The 10933-nt window shown below is 36.2% G+C and overlaps 1 long non-coding RNA gene across 1 annotated transcript; it reads right to left on the reverse strand.

Annotated features, from left to right (window-relative positions):
• Window positions 1-786: 786 nt before the first annotated feature.
• LOC134280797 (uncharacterized) lies at window positions 787-3906 on the reverse strand. The gene is made up of 2 exons (XR_009994959.1): window positions 3547-3906; window positions 787-1225 (listed from the first exon to the last, which is right to left on the reverse strand). It is a non-coding gene; the product is annotated as an uncharacterized LOC134280797 (long non-coding RNA).
• Window positions 3907-10933: the final 7027 nt, after the last annotated feature.

Below are 10933 nucleotides of genomic sequence, written 5' to 3' on the forward strand. Positions count from 1 at the left end.
CGGGAACTACGCTCCCTCGTGTCATTATGACCACGCCCATCGAGTGGTATGATATGGGGTAACTACTACTTACACTTAACTAAAATAAGCAATAAATATAGAAAAAAGTTACTAAATTTTATCATGCACCGTTTCTTTTTTCCGCTAGTATATAAAACCATAACGCTACAGATCTGCAGCTATAATCTATATAGCCCCACCCTAGCACTAGAACCCCTGACCCAGGGGCCATGAAATTCACAATTTTAGAAGAGGCAATCATTTTCAACTCAACTATGCACTTGGTTAGTTTATTTAATGCCCAGGAGCAGAAAAGAAGAATTTCAAAGAAATAAAAAATTTTCACTATATAATCTATTTAGCCCCGCCCTAGTACTAGAACCCCTGACCATGGGGCCATGAATTTCACAATTTTGGTAGAGGACTCAATGCTTATTACAATCATGCCAACAGTTTGACTGCTTGATGTCCAGGAGTGAAGAAAAAGATTTTTAAAGATTGCATTAATTTTGGTGGTTTTAGCCCCACCCCTTAGGCCCCAGGGAGGCTGGGACAATAAAATTCACAATTATTGTTCTCCTTCACCCATAGATGCTGTACTATACCAATTTGGTTGAAATTGGTCCAGTGGTTTCACAGAAGCTTAAAATGTTCAAAAGTTTACTACTGACATACGATGACATGTGAAAACAGATAGTAATAGGTCACCTGGGTGATTCAGGTGACTTAAAAAGTAAAGAAAAAGATCATTTTTTCTATAATTATAAAGAAACTTCCCCAAGCATATTCAATTTAATCAAGGAATTTATTTACATGATGGGTTAATTACAAGCAGACTCCATTGAAAATTACTCCCAGCATTCTTATGAAAACATTCATGAAAGTTAATTAATGGTTTCAACCATGTATTGTACATTAAGAAAATTCATATAGATATTTTTTTTTTTAAAATTTCTTGTTGCATTTATACATGCTCATAACTATCAGGGTACATCTTGGAGTAATTTGGCTCATACAGATATCACTGTGTAGTTTTTGCATAATAGCACGGAAAGATTGAACATAAGTACAGCATATAGGTATATAATTCTAATGGATATGTCTTTTTTCTTCTGTTTAACCATTACATAACAAACACTTTCTCTGCCTCGTCTAGGTGGAAAATCTCTCTGGTCCTTGGACAAACCACCCTTCCCTCATTTAAGCGGGCTAAATCAGAGAGCGACTGAAATAGAGTAAATTAAAACTTATTAACAAGTAAACTGAAACAGAGAGGGTCATAGAAAAATGACACCCATATTTAATGCAATATCGCAAATCTCGCTTCAAAGTATACACTCCGGCCGAAATAGCATTGTGCTGAGTGATAATACTGTTGGATTTGACAATTAAACAATTTGAATCACAGATTTCGTTTTATAAAACAAGCATTTTAATTGGTTAATTAGGACCCGCCCACTCTCGTGCGGTGTCCTTTGCTTGTATAAAGTTGGAAAGCGTCCAACGGCTTGGCGAATAGCCATGTTTGATTGTCGGAAAGCGTTGGAAAAAAAACAAAAACAAACTACATGTATAAAATCATTTTTTAGCATGTGATATATTCCTTACGCAGACGATACATGAATTCGATGGCGCACACTATTTTCATTTCATCCTACATGTATTTCTGCCGATTTCCTATTTACGGCATTTTACACTTTAGGTGTTTTTTCTGTGCGATTTTTCGGTGCATTTAAAAAAAAAAATCTTCATATTTTAGTCACAAGTGAGTTTTTCATTGAGTTGGCAAACACAAGCAAATTTAAAACGGGGGTTGAAATAACGACCACTATTGAAATAATTATATCAATAGTGGTTGAGGGTGCATTTCAATAACAAACATAGTAAGTAACCACTATTGAAATACTACCACGTTTGTAATAATTATATCAATAGTGGTTGAGAGTGCATTTCAATAACTTTAGATGATAACCACTATTGAATGCAACCACTATTGAAATAATAATTTCAATAGTGGGTGAGAGTGCATTTCAATAATGACCACAGGTTTCAACCACTATTGAAATACGACCACTGTTGTAAGAATTATTTCAATAGTGGGCGAGAAAGCATTTCAATAACATACATAGTATGTAACCACTATCGAAATACGACCACTATTGAAATTAACAGTTGAATAGTTGATGAGAGTTCATTTCAATACCAAACCATAGGTTACAATCACTACTGAAATAATGTTCACATTTGAAAAAAAAAAGTTTTCAATAGTATTGAAATAATGATTTCAAAAGTGATTTACATAATTATGTCGATAGTTGCTGATAATTAATACTAAAACCACATTGCAAGACTTATTAAAATAACTTAACTATTAAAAATTACAAGGATTAATAATGGTTCTTCATGTTCTCCAGCATTTTTAATTCACTTATTATGTTCCCCAAACGAAGTTGGGGAACATATTGTTTTTACTCTGTTTCTTATTAAGGTCTTCCGTCTTCAGCGGAAGACCTTCTTGTTATTCGTTTGTTTCTTTTCCACTGTTTTTAAGGTCTTCCGTCTTCAGCGGAAGACCTTCTTGTTATTCTTAGGTTTCTTTCCACTTTTATTATTCTTTTTTTTTCTTACCGATTTTGGGCCCGCGATTTCTCAAAAACGGCTCGATGGATTTTCATGAAACTTTCAGGACTTATGTTACATTACTTGAACCTTATGCATTTTTTTCTGATTTGATGACGTCACTTCCGGTTTGGAGATATTGCCGATTTTATGATTTTTGAAGGGTCAATTTGTCCGCAGACTTTCTCAATAATGGCTCAAGATAGAAACATGAAACTTTCAGGTATGATAGACCAAAGTCTGTAGATATGTATAACGTATTGCATTTTAATCAGAAGGGCCGCACGTCGGCGCTCGCTATGGCCCGAAAATAGACGTATCACGAATTTCAAAATTTGTAACACTTTTTCGACTTTGTCTCTTGACGAGTAGACATTGGCTTTACTATCCGTATTTGTAGTATAGGCAATCCCATGAACAATTTAGATTTATACTAAATTCTTTTTATCAAAAAATTCTTCTTCCGTCATTTCGATTCGGCGAGATTCAGCATGAGCTTGTTTATAACATTTGCATACATGTTGAATTATAGGTCAGTCAGTATAATACAAAGTGTCCGTGTATTCATTGATTTTTCTATAAAAACGAAAACGAAACAACTTTTGTTACCATGTTTTAACTCAATGAATTAGCTTGCAATGTGGTTTTTGTATTGAAATCATTGTCAGCAACTGCATGTATTAATTATTTTAATATCCATTAAAATCATTGTTTAAAGCACTATTGAAATCATTTTTCCAATCACTTTTGAAATCTATATTTTAATCAATTAAACAATTTCGCCTCAGTTGCCCTCTAAGTTGGTCCTTGTAGCTATAAAATTCCTTAAGTAGGTCACTGTGACAAACTTTTTGATTGAAATTAGTCCAGGTAGGACAAATTATACAAAGTCACAATGCACTCAATAAAAAGATATTGCATACTTACGTTGTAACCATATACATGCCCATTAGGTAATGCCATTGGAGGATTGTTTTCATTAAGTGGAAGGCCCGATATTGAACAGATCAATTTTGAATTGGCACAATGTGCATAGGGTAGGCGTTTTCCTAGCTTGTTCAAATTGGCACTACACACAGGACAGTCTGCATTTCTGTTCCTTTCCTCTCTATAGCAATGTCTGTGATTCTAGTTCAGGAATTACATTCCAATGTCACTTGTCAGCTTTTGAGATAAGTTTGGTCAGAACCTCTAAATTCAAAATTATTACTACAATCTATTATATGCCCTACTTGATTTTTCAATTAATGAATGCAAATTATGCATTAATAAATTGAATAATGTTACAACTTTTTAGGTCACCTGAGTAAACTCAGGTGACCTATTGCTATCCGTTTTCGTCCGTCGTCGTCCGTCGTGTGTCGTGTGTTGTGTGTCGTGTGTCGTGTGTTAACATTTGAACATTTTCAGCTTCTTCTCTGCAACCACTGAACCAATTTCAACCAAATTTGGCACAAAGCATCTATGGGTGAAGGGGAACGAAAATTGTGAATTTCATGATCCCTGCCCCCCTGGGGCCTGAGGGGTGGGGCCAAAACCACTAAAATTAATGCAATCTTTAAAAATCTTCTTCTTTACTCCTGGACATCAAGCAGTCAAAGTATTTGCATGATTGTAATCAGCATTGAGTCCTCTACCAAAATTGTGAAATTCATGGCCCTGGGGTCAGGGGTTCTAGTGCTAGGACGGGGCTAAATAAGTATATAGTGAAAATGCATTATTTCTTTGAAAATCTTCTTCTCTGCTTCTGGGTATTAAATAAACCAACTAAGTACATAGTTATGATGAGCAAGAGTGCCTCTACCAAAATTGTGAATTTTATGGCCCCAGGGTCAGGGGTTCTGGTGTTAGGGTGGGGCTCTATTGATTATATAGTAAAAATACATGATTTCTTTGAAAATCTTCTTCTCTGCCCCTGGGTATTAAATAAACCAAGTAAGTAAATAATTATGATGAGCAAGAGTGCCTCTACAAAAATTGTGAATTTTATGGCCCCAGGGTCAAGGGTTCTGGTGTTGGGGGGGGGGGGCTCTATTGATTATATAGTGAAATTACATGAATTCTTTGAAAATCTTCTTCTCTGCTCCTAGGTATTAAATAAACTAACTAAGTGCCTAGTTATGATGAGCAAGAGTGCCTCTACAAAAATTGTGAATTTTATGGCCCCAGCATCAATGGTTCTGGTGGGGGGGGGGGACTTTATTGTTTATAAAGTGAAAATACATGAATTCTTTGAAAATCTTCTTCTCTGCTCCTAGGTATTAAATAAACTAACTAAGTACATAGTTATGATAAGCAAGTGTTCCTCAACCAAGATTGTGAATTTTATGGCCCCAGGGTCAAGGGTTCTGGTGTGTGTGTGTTTTTGGGGGGGGCTCTATTGATTATATAGTGAAAATATGTGAATTCCTTGAAAATCCTCTTCTCTGCTCCTAGGTATTATATAAACTAACTAAGTGCATAGTTATGATGAGCAAGTGTGCCTCAACCAAAATTGTGAATTTAATGGCCCTATCATCAAGGGTTCTGGTGTTGGGGGGGGGGGGCTTTATTGATTATATAGTGAAATTACATAAATTCTTTGAAAATCTTCTTCTCTGCTCCTAGGTATTAAATAAATTAACTAAGTGCATAGTGATGATGAGCAAGAGTGCCTCAACCAAAATTGTGAATTTTATGGCCCCAGGGTCAAGGGTTATGGTTTGGGGGGGGGCTCTATTGATCATATGGTGAAAATACATGAATTCTTTGAAAATCTTCTTCTCTGCTCCTAGGTATTAAATAAACTAACTAAGTGCATAGTTATGATGAGCAAGAGTGCCTCTACAAAAATTGTGAATTTTATGGCCCCGGCGTCAATGGTTCTGGTGGTGGGGGGGGGGGGGCTTTATTGATTATAAAGTTAAAATAAATGAATTCTTTTAAAATCTACTTAACTCCGCCTAGTTATTAAATTAACAAAGTAAGTGCATAGTTATGATGAGCAAGAATGCCTCTTCTAAAATTATGAATTTCATTGCCCCAGGGTCTGGGGTTCCGTGTTAGGGTGGGGCTCTATTGATTATATAGTGAAAATACATTGTACATTAAATCTTTGAAAATTTTCTTCTCTGTCTCTGGGTATGAAGCAGATGAACTACCTATATAGTTATGATGAACAAGGGCCCTAATCTTGCAGAATTGTGAATTTCAAGGCCCCAGGGTCAGGGGTGGGGGGGTGGGGGGCTCTACTTATATACTGAAAATGAATTAATTGTTTGAAATCTGGTCCTTTGTATTTATAAAACATTTATTTACTTTTTGATAGGCAATTTTAAGGGTGCCTTTTAAAAATTTGTGCAACCTAGGGTCAGGGGTTTATGTGAGAGTGTTAGGGGCACTACTGATATTGATTAATATTACTGATTAGTTGGAGTGCATTTTTGTTCCCCTACCCTGCTTATGGGTATTCAGTAACCAAGCTAAGCAACTGCTAAGTTTATTGTTATGATGATCAATGGTGCCCTTTCAAAATTGTGAATGCCATATAGCATCTGGCTTAAAACATGAATCAAATTCAATACACTGTAACTGGAAAGTTGTTGCATAATGCTCAGGTGACCTATAAGGCCTGTGGGCCTCTTGTTTATAATTTAATTTGATTCATGTTTTAAACGACTTTGAAAAACGGGTATACTTTGAAGATCTGTAATAATTACATCATTATCAGATATTATGCGTCTTGTAAAAGTAACAAGGTAATTGAGAAACTGTCGATGTTTTATGCGTTAATTAGGATTACCGTATTTGGCTGAGTATAACACGCATTGATGTAAAATACGCACCCCCCTTTTTGAGTCTGAAACTGGGGAAAAAAACGCAGTTCGGATGTATTATCCGCAACAGAAAACTTTACCAAGCCATGTTCTGAACTTTGAAAATCACGGTAATTTGTTACAAAAATCGGCAGAGGATTAAGTGCCAAAAATTTACTGAACACACTTTTTTAAAAATACACACTTTATAACTTTCTCTTAATCCTGACATTCCATATCGCGGCAATCTGGAGAAAATTATTTATTCATTTATTTCAACAAAGCACAAGATAATGTTGCGTAAAAGTATGAACAGAATTTTTTTTAAGCATAGTTACGGTGATTTTCAAATTATGCGTCGTCATATTCTTAGGGGAAATAATTTTATTTCAGCAAAGCATGAGATATTGTTGAAAGTTTTAACAGTTGTCATATTTAATTTTGGTTCTAGGTAATCATGCTGAAAATTATATTACAATACTTTAACAGGGCACGAAATTGAATCATCAAAGTATTTATTTAATTAAGAAGACTACGATTTTCCTATTCTGAATCTTCCCGGATATCTTATTTTCTAAAGAGCACGAATAAATGATAACACTGAAGTTTTAGCATAATTCATATTTCATTTGTCAACTCTCAATCATTTAAACAAGAGGCCGATAAGTATAAGATAAGGTAAAATTACATTTAACAAGTTTTTAATTGTTTAATGTGTCGTAATCAACACATGCTCACACATAGGAAAGGTCATAAACCGACCCCAATTTTTAACAAAGAAAATAATCAAAGCAATTAACAGGACAGTAAATAATCAGTGCTCTAACTGTAAAAACATTGCTTTGGAGTCGGTAGACAATTAATTGCCCGGATGGGTGATATGTAATTATCATTTGACCAGCGCACGTGTGTCACAACATTAGCTTCCTTGCATTGGGACGTATGGAGGGGTGTTTATGTTGCAGCAGATTTTCATTGTTTTATTTAAAATAAATTGTTATTTTATTGTATTTCATTAAAAAATGACTTATTACTTTGTCTGGCAGATAAGGTGCATACATGTGCCCTATCATTACGGAAGCACGTGACACAGGCACAAGTGAACGTCTAAAAATAACATCTGTAATGGCGGCCTACTCGGAGACAATCAACATGCAGCTCAAATTACTTTTAACTTGCTTTTTTATGTTATTTTAGTATCAAAAGATTATGAAAGTGACATTTTTAACAAGCATACCTTCCAACAATAATTTTCCAAAGTTTAAAATCTAGCGATAAACAAAAGAAATTGCATATGTCTCTATTAAAGGAATACTACGGTATGTATGTATGATAGCCGTGTTTCACCTGAAAGAAAAACTTATTAAAATCCCATTATGATGTAAAATACGCATCCCTTTCTCACAGAAACTTATTTTAGGAAAAAGGTGCGTATTATATTCCCCCAAATACGGTTACTTGTTTGATCCTAATTTATGATCAATTTAAAAGTGCTAAAAAATACCAACAGTACTAATTCTAGCCTGAAGGTATTGAGTTAAATGGCATTTATAGCCGATACTATCATACATACGATGTTGAAAATTTAGGCCAGGCGTTTTTTTTTACTTTTGTGAAATTTTAAGCGTTTAAATTTTACGGATTTATAGAACTCGTAAAAATTAGCAGCACATAAAAAATACCCGTTATACGGTATTTAATGCCCAGGAGAAGAAAAGAAGATTTTCAAAGAAATAATGCATTTTCACTAGTATATAATCTATTTAGCCCCACCCTAACACTGGAACCCCTGACCCAGGGGCCATGAATTTCACAATTACGGTAGAGGACTCAATGCTGATTACAATCATGCCAACATTTTGACTGCTTGATGTCCAGGACTAAAGAAGAAGATTTTTAAAGATTGCATTAATTCTAGTGGTTTGGCCCCACCCCTCAGGCCCCAGGGGGAGGGGGGAGCAAGGGCCATGGAATTCACAATTTTCATTCCTCTTCACTCATAAATGCCATATTTGGTTGAAATTGGATAAGTGGTTTAAAGAAGAAGCTGAAAATGTTCAAATGTTAACACACAAGGCGCACCGCACGACAACGGACAAAAACGGATTGCAATAGGTCACCTGAATTTACTAATTAAAAGCAATATAAAAAGCAATATAGGCCTTGCTGTTCTTGAAAAGATTTTTCCTGTATACTCCTCTTAATGTTTTGCTCATCCTTTGAGGCTCCACTCTACCCCCCAGGTGTTACGATTTGAACAAATTTGAATTTACACTACCTCAAGATGCTTCCATATAAATATGACCAATCATGGCTTTGCTTTTCTTCCCCCTATATTTTCCTTTCTGAAATTTTGATAATCTTTTGTGGTCCACCCCTTTTTTTTTTCCTTTCAAAGTTTTGCTATGTAAGATGTCCAAATGTTTCAAAATAATCCTGAAATAGGTTTTCTATCATTTATCCTGCTTAGATACATAGCTGGCTGCTGCAGTTGCAACCATTGTTTACAAAGTTGTTTGAGGTGTTGTGACATCACAAGGAGAGGAATTCACTAAGTTATTTTGAACATGTTTCCAATCCTTTTGATTGATATCAATAAACTATGTTCAAAACAAAACAATGCTGCTGCATGCGCAATGACCCTCTGGTGAATACAGCCTCAAATCTGTTGAATATGTAGTGTTATGAACTGTTTGCGCTTTACAGATTATAGAACAGACTAGATATCATTGAGATGGTGGCCATCTCAAAGGGCCCCGCGTTCAACAATGAACAGGAAAATGTAAGGTAGTTTAAAAGGGATCATTTTGAAGAGGAACATTTGTGTAATACAGTAAAAGGTCATTTAGTACAACTTCACGGATATTGCAAATTTACCGTTAAATATCGAAGTTATCTTGTATCCCCAGTTATATAAATTTACTGGAATTAAAGGGAAAGAATTATGCACCAAAGATTTTAAACAGAGAGGGTAATTCTGACCATGACCTAGAAACTTCGACCAAGGTCACTGCATATCCATTGACCAGTGGATCTCTTTGAGTGAAGTAATAGCCAGATTGGGCTAACATGAGAGAAATATGCTCCGGACAAGGATTTTTCATAGAATTCTGCTATGACCTTGACCTTTGACCTAGAAATCTGGTTCAAAATCACTGCATGCCAGTTACCCAAAGACACTCTCTGGGTGAAGTATGAGGCAGTTTGGGCCACAGAGAGAGAAGATATGCTCCGGACAAGGATTTTTCATATAATTCTGCTATGACCTTGACCTTTAACCTAGAAACCTGGTTCAAAGTCACTGCACACCGGTTACCCAAAGGCACTCTGTGGGTGAAGTATGAGCCAGATTGGGCCAAGGAGAGAGAAGATATGCTCCAGACAAGGATTTTTCATATAATTCTGCTATGACCTTGACCTTTGACCTAGAAACCTGGTTCAAGGTCACTGCACACCTGTTACCCAAAGGCACTCTGTGGGTGAAGTATGAGCCAGATTAAGCCAAGGAGAGAGAAGATATGCTCAGGACAAGGATTTTTCATATAATTCTGCTATGACCTTGACCTTTGGCCTAGAAACCTGGTTCAAGGTCACTGCACACCGGATACCCTCAGGCACTCTGTGGGTGAAGTATGAGCCAGATTGGGCCAAGGAGAGAGAAGATATGCACCGGACAAGGATTTTTCATATAATTCTGCTATGACCTTGACCTTTGACCTAAAAACCTGGTTCAAGGTCACTGCACACCGGTTACCCAAAGGCACTCTGTGGGTGATGTATGAGCCAGATTATGCCAAGGAGAGAGAAGATATGCTCCGGACAAGGATTTTTCATATAATTCTGCTATGACCTTGACCTTTGACCTAAAAACCTGGTTCAAGGTCACTGCACACCGGTTACCCAAAGGCACTCTGTGGGTGAAGTATGAGCCAGATTGGGCCAAGGAGAGAGAAGATATGCTCCGGACAATAATTTTTCATATAATTCTGCTATGACCTTGACCTTTAAAATAGATACCTGGTTCAAATTCACTGCACACCGGTTACCAAAAGGCACTCTTTGGGTGAAGTATGAGCCAGATTGGGCCAAGGAGAGAGAAGATATGCTCCGGACAAGAGATCTCGGACGGACGGACGGACAGACTGATCACTATAGGGCGCCCGCCAAGCGGGGCCCTAATTATATAGGCACTATAAATAGCCTATATAATGATTTTATTAATGAAATATTTTTATTTCAATCCAAGTAAATGCTAGTTGTTTTACACTTTCGTAAATTAGCATGTTCTGTTGAGTAAACAAGAGATGTTTGTAAACAAAATTCATTATGTTCTTTTCCTCTTTTCCGCACCTCTACTGAGGAAAGAACTTAGAAAATTTTTGAGAAGAGTTTTAGAAAATTTTAGAGTTGATTTTCACATTATGAAAATTTTATTGCCCATGGTAAGAATCGAACCCGGTACCCTAAGCTTTGTAGTCAGGTACTCTTCACTGAGCTATTGAAGCTGCTGGAAAACACTA

This window comes from Saccostrea cucullata, unplaced genomic scaffold (assembly GCF_032062105.1).
Source record: "Saccostrea cucullata isolate Sc308-1 unplaced genomic scaffold, CSIRO_AGI_Scuc_v1 ctg6235, whole genome shotgun sequence".
NCBI lineage: Eukaryota > Metazoa > Mollusca > Bivalvia > Ostreida > Ostreidae > Saccostrea > Saccostrea cuccullata.